The 11,649-nt window shown below is 40.6% G+C and overlaps 1 long non-coding RNA gene across 1 annotated transcript; it reads left to right on the top strand.

Moving 5' to 3' along the window:
- Positions 1-2,581: 2,581 nt before the first annotated feature.
- Positions 2,582-3,435, top strand: LOC125179282. Its single transcript, XR_007157212.1, has 3 exons — positions 2,582-2,688; positions 2,931-3,078; positions 3,253-3,435. It is a non-coding gene; the product is annotated as an uncharacterized LOC125179282 (long non-coding RNA).
- The last annotated feature ends 8,214 nt before the right edge of the window (positions 3,436-11,649 follow it).

The raw sequence follows: 11,649 nt of genomic DNA on the forward strand, positions 1-11,649 counted from the left end.
TAGGTAAGCTCGCTCTATCAAAACGGCAAGCTCGTCCTAAATTTTCTTCGATTGCGATTTAGTAACTTTGAGCCACACGTGCTGTCCGACAGTAGATCTGGAAAAATCTCTGTGCTTCCGCAGCATAAACTCAGCTCATAAAAGTTATTTATTGCAGGTAAGAGTAGCAAGTAAATTGAGTGATTATGACTTACTGGAACTGGATCAAGGAAGGTTGCAGTATGAAAGGTTGAAAATGCTCAACTTGGATTAGCTCTTTAATGTAAAGGTTACAATGTTACACAATCATGGATTGCGAATACTATTAAGATACCATGATGATCGTGTTTTACTTTACTGAAAATAACGCCGGTGAAGTTAAATTTTTATTGGTTATATTTTATCGTCATTAATTTGCGTTTGTTCTTTGTTTATTTGATTGGGTCGCAGTATGTCCGATGGGAACTGGCGACTTGTAGCCTTGACTGTTCATTCGTTATAATTGTTATAATTTGTTTGTTATGTCCACTCCTAATTCACCGGAATTATAAATATCATTCATTTAAACAGAATAAATTGTATGCAAAATATTTGACAGAAATGGAATTCTTAGAGACCTCAACACAAGTCGAAATACTATCCGCTCTTTGTCTGACGGCGCCTGTAGAAGCCTATAGGCGGGGGCCCAGTTATCAGTCTACTCCTCGCTGTCGTCAGGTGAGCATCACCACGTGTCTCTTCAGGGATACCACTGCTTCGCTCATATTAGCAAAGCATAGCGGTTTCAGCGTTTATTAGGCCGTAGGCCTGTCGCCTATTCTCAACACGGCAGAACATTCACAGCTTGTTTCGGTCTCGAACTCACTGCTCCAAATTCTGCTGTGCTTAACCGCCCGGCCTCCTCGCCGATTCTGATCAGAAACTGGCGCACAGAGCTGGGATCGAACCCGCGCCTCTCTGCTCCAATCTTGGTACTCAGGCACTGTAACCACTGGGCCACTGTGGTTATAGGCACGTTATAGACTGAGCACTCAGACGTGAAGCGCACGTGTTGGATGTCAATGTGCGTGAACATAAATGCAATTTATAAGTTTTATCAGTATACTTACAAAGTTCGAAGCTCATTTATAACATTGACACCATTTAATCTTCACTCGTTAATATTGTTGGTCGCAGCCCTGACTTTTCCTTATGTCTTCTGCACAATTAGTCGGCCAAAAAAATATACGTAATTATTCCAACATCACTTCTGCTATCAAATACTACATTATTGGTAATTGTCCGTCACATAATAATATTTATAATATCGTAAAAAATTCGTCTAATAGTCAATTTACGTGACATATTTTCATTTCCCTGCACAGTTTGCTGCTCTTGCGCCTCGCTAAAAAAAGCCTAAATCAGCAAAATGGATTCGCACCTCCAGAACGCCGCCCAGGCACCTCAGACAGGTGAGTGGAGTTTGCGCTTCATGGCCGAGGCAAATAATTTGACAGCCAATCTCAACTGTGACAAGTTCATCTGTGTTGGTAACATTTTTCTCTGATGCAAGCGAATTTGTGAAATTTTCCCCGCATTCAGTTCGCATATGGAAAATGTTGACATTTCTTACAATAATAATGTATTTTGTACCACATATGGTGATTTAAAAAAAGTAAAATTATCATTCATTTCTTCATGATATTTATACATAAATGCATAGTTTCAACCTGAGGTTGCCTCAATATTCTTAGCTTGTATTTATCTCGTGAATTTTCTCCCAATGTTCTGTAAAACTTAAACAAATTTGTTTGTTCCTGAGAAGAAGCTGCGAAATCTTGTTCTGTTTTTTCCAAAATATTGTCATAATAATGTAAAGTTGCGATCATTTTATCAGTTATCAAGAGACTAGTAAAATTAATGACAGCAAAATTCCGTGTTGGAGAGGAAGCAATTGTGAACGATGGAAAATCGTTCAATATATTTTGTTCTTAATTTATTGGTTTTATTTTCAGTTTTTTAGCGTTAGGACAGAATTATATTGATCATAAATGCGGAATGTTCAGTGAGACCATCTACGTGACATGTGCTTTCGACCTTTTTTCAAGTGATTCGTCTCAAAGCGAAGTGTAGAGCTTACTGTCGTTTCCTACTTAGTCTCCTACTTAGTAGGAAACTTGTCTCCTACTTAGTTGTAACATGCCGGTCAAGAAATACAATACTTAACGCTTCAGCATTTATAGCTGCAGATATTAACTGCCGATCGTGATTCGGCTGCAAGTCTCTCAGTGTGCCTACATTCTGACTGGGTGGAAAGTTTTCGTAGCCTTTTGTATCTCTATATGAATATGACCATATTATGTGCCTGCTGTGAAGTGCCCTAATTTGAGTGGTGGCATATAAATTTTTTCAAGCCGCTATGGTGAACTAGAAGATATGGCCTTTTGTTGTCAATCGGTTCAAGTTATTTCTTCAATAAGATTGCGACTGACGTTCCGCCCTATATATAGGTGGGAATCATAGAGGGCAAGGACGTGAACGTTCAGTCGCATAAAAATTAAAACTAGGCAAAAGGGATGTCGCCGGCTCGCCGCTGCGAAGACTGGACGCTCGTTTTGTCCAGAAGCGAAGTTAATCTTGAAAAATTGATTTGCTCAGAATTTCACGCGCTATCCAAGCACCGAAGAGAAGCTACATCTGGCGCAGGAGGCGGGCCTCAACATGAGGCAGGTAAACCCGAAATTATGATCACTCCTATTGCAGAAATTAGTGCAAGCTAACAAATATCCTACCTACATAACATAGTCGTAGGATTACTAATTTTCAAAGAAACACGATGAAAAAAAAATATTTCAGACGGTGAAAATAACTGTCTAAATTATTAATGGAACGCTATATATCATTCATTTACCGTTTCCTAATATTTAAAGATTACAAAAATATAAATCTAATGTAGTTTGCTTGCTCTCCAGGTTGACGATTGGTTAATTATCGCGAGGCGGCGGTACGACGTTAACGAGTCGCCGTTCGAGCCTCGTTCATCTGCTACACTGATTAAACAGTTAATAAGGGACCAGCCTATCAACAGCAATTTAGAGATGCTGGCCGCCGTCAGTGAATGTAAATATAACCTGCGAACTGCAAGCATAATTGCAAAAAAAAAAATTATCCGCTGTTTATGGCCTGATCGGTTATTTTAAATTTGAATGGTTCTGGCTATAAATCTTAAAGTGAAGTGCTGGTAAATCGAATTTCTATTAAGGTAAAGTAACTCGTCTTCTCTTCACTCCTCAGACATGCCTAAGCTGTGACGAATGTGCTGCAGCCCCTCTTCTTGGCCGGCATATCTGCGGCCAACTGCAGGCCGAAAATAAGCCGCCTTCGTGTATGTATTATGAAGAAAAGTGCCACAATTTTATACGTTGTACGTGCGTTATCAAAATGTATTCGTATCTTTATCTGTGACTGTGATTTAATCGTTAACGAATGTGTAAACATAATAAACGTATATAAATTTTAAATTCTTCCTACGCCTCACGAAGCATAAAATTATTCTCAGATTTGGTCATGAGTTATCGAATGAAAATTGAACTTCGCGTGTCGTGGAAGCGTTACACGAGCATGTTCATTCCATGATTGAATGAGTTTTAGAATTACGATGTAAAAAGTATGTAGCGAAATGTATCAACAGATAAAGAATGATTAGAAGGTTGCAGGCGAATAATTTTATTGTAATGAATATAAGAGATTTAACGTCGAATTTTCAGACTCCCGAAATGTTTCTCGGTTCAATTATTGAGAATCAACACCAGTACTTACTATTAGGAGTAGATTTTTTTGATAAATATTCAAAAAAATACATTAGGACGAGTTGCAGAGCTGAAATCCTAAGACTCTTGCAAAGTGTTGATCACTACAAAATGAGCACATAAATGCTTTATTGAAAATCAGCTGTTAATCAGCCGCAATCGATAAATTGCAGGAATCCCGCGATATTAACAGAAAGAGTATCTCGTTAACTTTCGGCCTACGACTTAATATTTTCCTGTTTATCTGAAAATACGTCGACTTTCATAAACACACAGACACAGTCGACTTTCGTCGACTTTTTCATTGGCGTTTCAACCCCATCCTTCCTAAAGCTGGACTTATAAAACCAATAGGGAAGCTTGTTTCAAATAACTTCCGGACATTGGTAGGCGTGGCGAGAAACCATCCGAACTTTTGAGGTCACGCGACTGGTAATTTGAATATCTGAGTCTAGTTCGTCATGCTCTGATATGATGAATAATCCAACTGCAGCGTTATATCAAAGCAATAATACATCCATCTATACTATAGACTATACTGAACCTAAACTCACGCCTGACAGAGGTCTCGTTGGTTGAACGAACTATACATTTTAACGGAATGCGTTCAAGACATGCTTTAAGAGTATGGTTTATATATTGTTAGTGTTCCCATCTAACTGATATATTGAATGAAAATTAATATGTGACTTATGGCAGCTAGCCAAAACTTTCAGGGCCTTACTGAAGCTAGCCAATACTTCAAAAACTTTCAGGCCTGACTGAAAGTTTCTCGGGTTCAGAATGACACAAATTCAAATCCTGCAGTCGACAGGCCATACTGGAGGACGAAACAATTTTTTTTCCCATAATGATGATAATAATAATAGCGGTTTCAGCGTTTATTAGGCCGTAAGCCTGTCGCCGATTCTTAACATCGCAGAACATTCACAGCATTTTGAGGTCTCGAACTCGCAACGCACTGCTACAATTCTGCTGTGCTTAACCGCCCGGCCTCCTCGCCTATTCTGACCAGAAACTGGCGCACAGAGCTGGGATCGAACCCGCGCCTCTCTAGTGCGTCAATCTTGGTACTCTGAACTTTAACCACTGGGCAACCCTGCCCACCACTGGGCCACCCTGGGCCCTGAGAAACCTTCCAGAATTTGTTAGAAAATGCAAAATTTGATTATCAAATAAATTCGTACTTCCGTCTCAGTTTCCGACAGCAAAAATTTTGTATTTCAATTTTACACATTTTGTTAGTAATGTTATGACAAATGCGGTGATAGCCAAAACAAAACGACCAAGTACAAGAATCTCTGAAGATATGTGGTTGGTTGGCTCAGGTTGATTCAATCTTTGCATCGGTTCTCGATAGCAGAACAATCTTTTATCTTGCTTAATCTGTTATCTGATTTTCCCAGCAGATAATAAAATTATTTCCCTGGAGAATCTTCATATTGATATTCATGATAATCAATTGTTCAACAATCGACCATTGAGAAAGGTTTCATCTTGTTTCTCTGACCTGTAAATTCCAGGGCGTGCAATGTTTTGATGTATCATTGGTGTTTCCACACCGGCAATGCTTTCTGAAACGCTATTGGGCTTTCACCTGTCGCCGCCAGTCGAAGGCAACGTGCCAAACGTGGCCCTCATACTGTAACTATTGGATTTGTTTCGTGCAGTGCAGCGGACCACTGCCATGACGTGCTAATGGCGAGCTTTTATGCACTGTTTTTTTCTACATCTTTCCCTGATAATTGAACGAAAGTTCGTGAGACGGGGATATTCTTATTTTAAACGGTTCCAGCGTTAAAAATTGAATGTTTGAATTTCAACCGGCAACCGAGGTCTCCATGCGCATCTTTTGCCACGTACGGCCGCGGCACGTTCATGAGCCAGTCGTTCACCTGAAAGAGTAAGATTTGTAAAGTATACTTCTGTATAACTTCAATCAAGTACGCAAATTAATTAGCAGAAATAGTGTTAGAAGAAATCTACGCGTCTGGATAATGAACTTCACTACATTTGTTTTTACTTTGTTGTTTGTTTGTTTTTAGTACATTTGTTGTTGTTGTAGTACTTTGTTGTTTGTTTGTTTTTAGTACATTTTCAGGTTTTCGTACTCAACTCTGACGTGCATGCATTCTACGATTATATTTCGCATGAATTTATTAAAGTTGCTCATGTTAGAATTTATAAAATTAAAATTCAAATTTCGATCTCGCCAGACTCAGGGAGTGTCTCATTTCGCCAGTCTCGCTGCTCGGGTTTACAGGAAAATTTGAACAAACATGAAAACATTGAAACGGGAGTGCCTGCTAACGTTAGCTTACTTATTGCAACCTTTTGATATTTAAATGAAATTCCAATATCTGGATTGAAGATAATAAAATTCAATTTCATATACATTCATTTAGCAGGCCGAGCACAAAATTTTGCTTATCCTTTTCAACAATTGATCTGATCAGAGAAAATTAGAGAGGTAAAAACGTAAAGAATATCACGCCACAGAAGCTTATTAAAAAATATCAAATATGGCGCCAAATAAAATTATTCAGGTGCTCTTAAATTACTGCGTATCTAATAGCGTTAATTAGCATCCAACGTATACATGACTGAGTAATTCGTTTCACTCTTTGATCTTGTGTTGCGAGGGGATGCCTGTCGGAGACCACCTCTGCCGTGTTTCGAAGGGACTTTCATGATCACTTCCCTCAAAAACGTAGCCTCTAACACTTCTTGACTGTAACATAATCAGCTGCCAGCCACCAGACAGATCACATCCATTGAAGTAGATCATTCAGCCCACAGGAAAACAGCCTGCAATAGTTTGGCCCAGAATCGCCAGCCGGAGCGCGAAAAAATTCTGCACCACTCGGACAGAGCGCGCCGAAGCCTTGCAATGAATATAATGTTCGCCACCAACCCGTCCGTGTCTCGCCTGTGCATTGAATCAGCCCACGGTCGAACGGTCACTCGTCGAAGGACAACAGATTATGGAATATGACTATGCTATCTGAAACCTGACCCCAGATGCTTTGAGCTAAAAGTGACCGTTTGGTGGTGCACGACAGGCTTCATATAGTTCCACAGGCGCATTAGGCTGATTGATCGTAGTCCGTTGTCCACTGGTTACAAAAGTCAGGGCATGAAGTGATGATTTGATGTAACGCTCAGTGGTGGATGATCATTAAACTCTGGAGAATTCGCTTCAGAATATGGTGGCGTAAAGCTCTTGATATGTCATAGACTGGTCCCTGACGGCCGGATTAATACGCGGCTGATTGGTGGCCTTACGGAAATATGCTGGGCGTTTATTCAAGGCTGATTGGTGCACAAAATTGGTGGTGCACGGTTGCGCTCCCGCCGCCAGCAGGGACGTGCACCAAACCATTCATGACATCGGCGTCAGACCCACTCCCTCCTTAGAGCTGCTATGTGCTAGGTTCACCTGGGCCTCGTTTACGAGCGATGCAGTCACCGTCTATCGTCCTGGATCAGTTGCTGTGGCTCACGATTTTTTCGTCGAATTGAGCAATGTCTTCACCAGACTTGTGACTTTCCCCGAGATCATGTCCTTATTCAAACTTTGGACTGGATCGTGTGTACGACTTTTCGGCTCCCCAGCTGAACGACTTGCTGTCCACCTTTGGCATGGTTTGTCACGTAGCCTTGCCGACGCACGACATGGGTGGTCTGCTGAATTTATCATCACGCGTGCTCATCTTCAAATTCAGCCAGTCGACCTGATAGATGTCGCAATATCCGACCATAGATTACTTCAGCATACGGTGCCATGTGCACGCCCGGGTCCAGCTTTCAAAACCGTTATATACTAGTCTTCTGTGGCGCGCTCTCGACGGCGAGGTCTTACGCGAAAAAACTGCAGTCGTCCTGACTATGTCGGCCAGACTCGTTGTTAGCACTATCAGTTAACGACCTAGTGCAACTCTACAATTCCGAGCTGATCTGTGCACTCGATGACCTCATACTTGCAGGCACAGTTCGGGTACCCCAACGAGTCTCCGACTCGTGATTCGAAGACGAATGTCGGGTCTCAAAGCTGGACTGCTCCTGCGGGCTGTCTAGCGGGCGAACAGACACGCAAACCGGCTGTTGCTTCTGGTATGGCCTCCACGTGGCAAGATGCGCGGCGTAATTATGTCTAGCTTCTATCTAAATGAGAGTCATTTTGGCGCCAGATGACGCAACACAGCGGCCTTCGGGCGCTATGGCGTTCGCTGAATAAACTAAAGGAAGAGCTCATACAGATGTTTCGGGTGACGTAATCGCGGAGGAATTCTATGCGTTTTTTTAAATACATTTCTGCAGTACGAACGTTATATCCGATGCTCCATCGGCAACATTCTAGCCGTGCCCGTTTGACTGCGTGCTCCTAGAATTCACTTGCGCCACAGCTGACAATATCATCGTTGCAGTGCACACGCTATCAGGCAAGCAGTGTGCCAGCGATCCGCTGTTGACGTCGTTACTTAAGGAAAATGTCGAAACTCTAGCACCTTTCAAGGTCGAACTTATCGACCGCTGCCTCACTGACGGTGTTGTTCCGGAGAACTTAAAATCGCTTACATTGCCCCTCCATTGAAAACACATCTCCAACCTGTCGATTTTATTGAAATTCCCGGAACACGTTGTGGCCCGATAGCTGAACAACCATCTTCAGCAGTCCGGTCTCGTGCCTCGCCTCCAGTCTGCATACCGTCATCTCCACTCGATGGAAACTGCTGTGCTGAAGGTGCTTTCAGATATTCTGCGAGCAGTAGATCGCAGCGAGATTGCGGCGCTGGCTTCACTCGACCTGTCGGCCGCGTTTGACACGGTCGACAACGCCACTTCATTGCGTCAATTTGACGCATCTTCCGGCTTGCACGGCATAGTACTGCGGTTGTTCGAGTCCTATCTCGGCAATAGATTCCAATGTGTTCGACGCGTGAACTTGTGAACTTTTACGCCATCGTTGGTCAATTGCGGCGTACCACAGTGATATGTTATCGAACCAATCCTCTCCCTGTTATATACTGTCGACGTATTGGACACACTTGATCCACATGGTATGAATCTGCGTATGTTCGGCGACGACACCCAAATTTTTAGTTACTGTGTGCCGGCTGACGCTGCAGCGTTGCAGGACCGGATGTCTGTCTGCAATCTTCATAGACGCCTTCTCAGAGTGGATGCGATCCCACCGGCTCCAGCGCCCTATTGGAAATAACTAGTTATATCCTAAATTTGAAGCGGATCCGTTCGTACATGAATGAGTTATGATTGGGACAGTTACCCAGGTGAGTTTGAGTCCGTAGCCGATTTCACGGGCGAGTTTGAAGAGTGTCGTTGAATGGCGATCCAGTGTTTAAACATCACCTTTAGCTCTATCCTGCCGAATCGACACTTCTACGAACTCGCCTGCGAACTCGAACGCAAAATCTAACTACACGCACAACCTAATCACTCACAACTCCTCCAATACTGAACGAATTTGTTTGAATTTTGCAATGTAAGTAGTTATCATCAATACACTCAATTGTATTAATACACTCAGTTTGTTTTCAATAAAACCGTATGAACGCATTGAAAAGCAACCAAATCACGCATAAGTCCTTCAATGATTAATTAATTTGTTTAAATTTTGCAATATAAGTATTTATTATTAATACGTTGCGGTAGGAATTATTACAAATTTTACATTAATTCGTTTTCAGTCAAAAGAATAAACGCATTTTTTAAAGCAACCTTCGTACGACGCATCACGTATGTTACGGTATGTATCGAACGTGAACTGTAATGTTTTTAATTTTGCTAATTGTTCGTCCATCCAGAAATATAAACAGTAAAAATAATTTTCAAGATGATGACTTTTCCATTTTCTATCCAATGCCTCTGATGATTAATTTCACCAAAATTTGGAGGTATTAATTTGACTTTGAAAAATGAAGTTTCTGATATTTTGAGTAGGCAATCTGGATTCTGATATTCTTAGCGAGAAAAAAGTTGGCAACGCTGCTTCACTCTCGGCTTTTCCACGTCAGAACTCAGAACGATTCGGTTTGGAATTGGAGGCGGCAGCATTTTGTGTGTATAGTTATTTGTATTTCTAAAAACGTATCGTATTGTAATTCCGCGAAAAATGGCTTTTTAAATTTATTTGTAAGCAAAATATTTCATCCTACAATAAAATTGTTGCGCTATAATTGGATCACTGCTTGAAGTTTTATTGTTACTCTAATTTAAGAGGACTACCTACCTAGTAGGCTAGTACCTACCGCGGCTACCGGTAGTACCTACCTAAATTTAACATAGCCATGGCCAACTCGCCAGGGCTTGCATTTGTCAAAATATAGGTACTTAATTTATTTTGTCCATTTGATATGTGGAAAAGATTGCTGAAATGTTATTTGATCTGTTAATAATCTGGCACTGGCAGAGCGTGTCTGACACGGTGGCACGTGAGCTGCAACTTGCAAGAACCTAATTTAGCCTAAAGTTTGGCCTAATCCCTAATGAGTAATGTAGGTGTAAGGAATGTGCACAAAAATTTTGTTTGCCATTTGATGATCTGATCCTAATAAAAAATTTACAGGTGAATAGAGAAAAAAATTAGAAAATTCAAAATGAATATAAGTGGAATTATTACTGGAATACAATGAAATGTGAAAAAACTATGAAATTAAATAATTAATTAACCAGTAATCATAGCATATTGAAAAGCAGGACCTGAAAGCTTGAAAAGGCCAGGAACTTTACACTTTCAGTCCCTTATATACATATCCTATCCCTTTCCTGGCAAATTCCTGCTGTGATTGGTTGATGGGATAAACTGGATGATTGTGATGAATGATGTCATTGTCATCCTTTGATTCCTTTCCAGCTGTGATTGGTTGATGACCTGATGGGATTGTGATTTTATACCCTTTAAGCTTTCCTGCTGTGATTGGATGATGGAATTGTAATGTTATCCCCTTTCTAGCTGTGAATAGTTGATGGGCTTGATGGGATCCTTTTCAGCAGTTCAGCTGTGATTGGTTGTGCTCTTGGTCTTGTGGCGTGCATTGTGCCATAAGCCTTGCCCCTAAATATGGTATATGGACTAAGCCTACAGTATACTGGTTAACTAACTTAATACATAAACTTGATCATTACAAACAAAGGGCCTAGAAAATTTTCAAAAACTCCATCAAATAACAGAAAAATGAAAATATCAATCAAACAAGCAACATCCAAACAATTCTATAACAAATTTGAGGTACCATACTATTGAAACAGTTTGTCCAACAGTCCACTTTTGATCCTCCTTTTTCTTTATAGCCCGTAACATGGCAGAAAACTGTATCCAACAAAAGCTTTCCACCTTGGGTCAGTTGGGTGGAAATCTTTTTTTTATAAGTGAACTTTCATTCCTAGAATTCCACCCTGATTAATTTAGTCTGTGAGTCGTGTGACTGATAGATATGAATAGTACAAATTCATCTAAAGGCAGAATTGAACAGAATAAATTGTAGTTTGACAAGTAAGTTATGAATATAAGAAATAGATGACAAATCAAACAATAAATCATGAATGATGAATTAATGAGGTTGATGAGTGAATGCATGATGCAGGTTGGTTCATTGATGCATTTATTATATGATAGGTAAATGATGTGAAAATTATAGGTAAATGAAACAAAAAAGAAACATTGAAATTTGAACCAAACGGGAATGCACTAGTATGCAAAAGACCACCGGCTAATGCCCTAATGGGATGACTGAATGTAAACTATGGTACTTTTGTGATGCCTAGAAAATAGAAATCACTGTGGAGTGTGGACATATTGTAGAGCTATGAAATTTGGAGAACATGCTCTAAGAACTGTAAATTTGACATTGTATTATATTCT

The sequence above is a fragment of the Hyalella azteca genome, unplaced genomic scaffold, assembly GCF_000764305.2.
Source record: "Hyalella azteca isolate HAZT.00-mixed unplaced genomic scaffold, Hazt_2.0.2 contig16323, whole genome shotgun sequence".
Classification (NCBI taxonomy): domain Eukaryota; kingdom Metazoa; phylum Arthropoda; class Malacostraca; order Amphipoda; family Hyalellidae; genus Hyalella; species Hyalella azteca.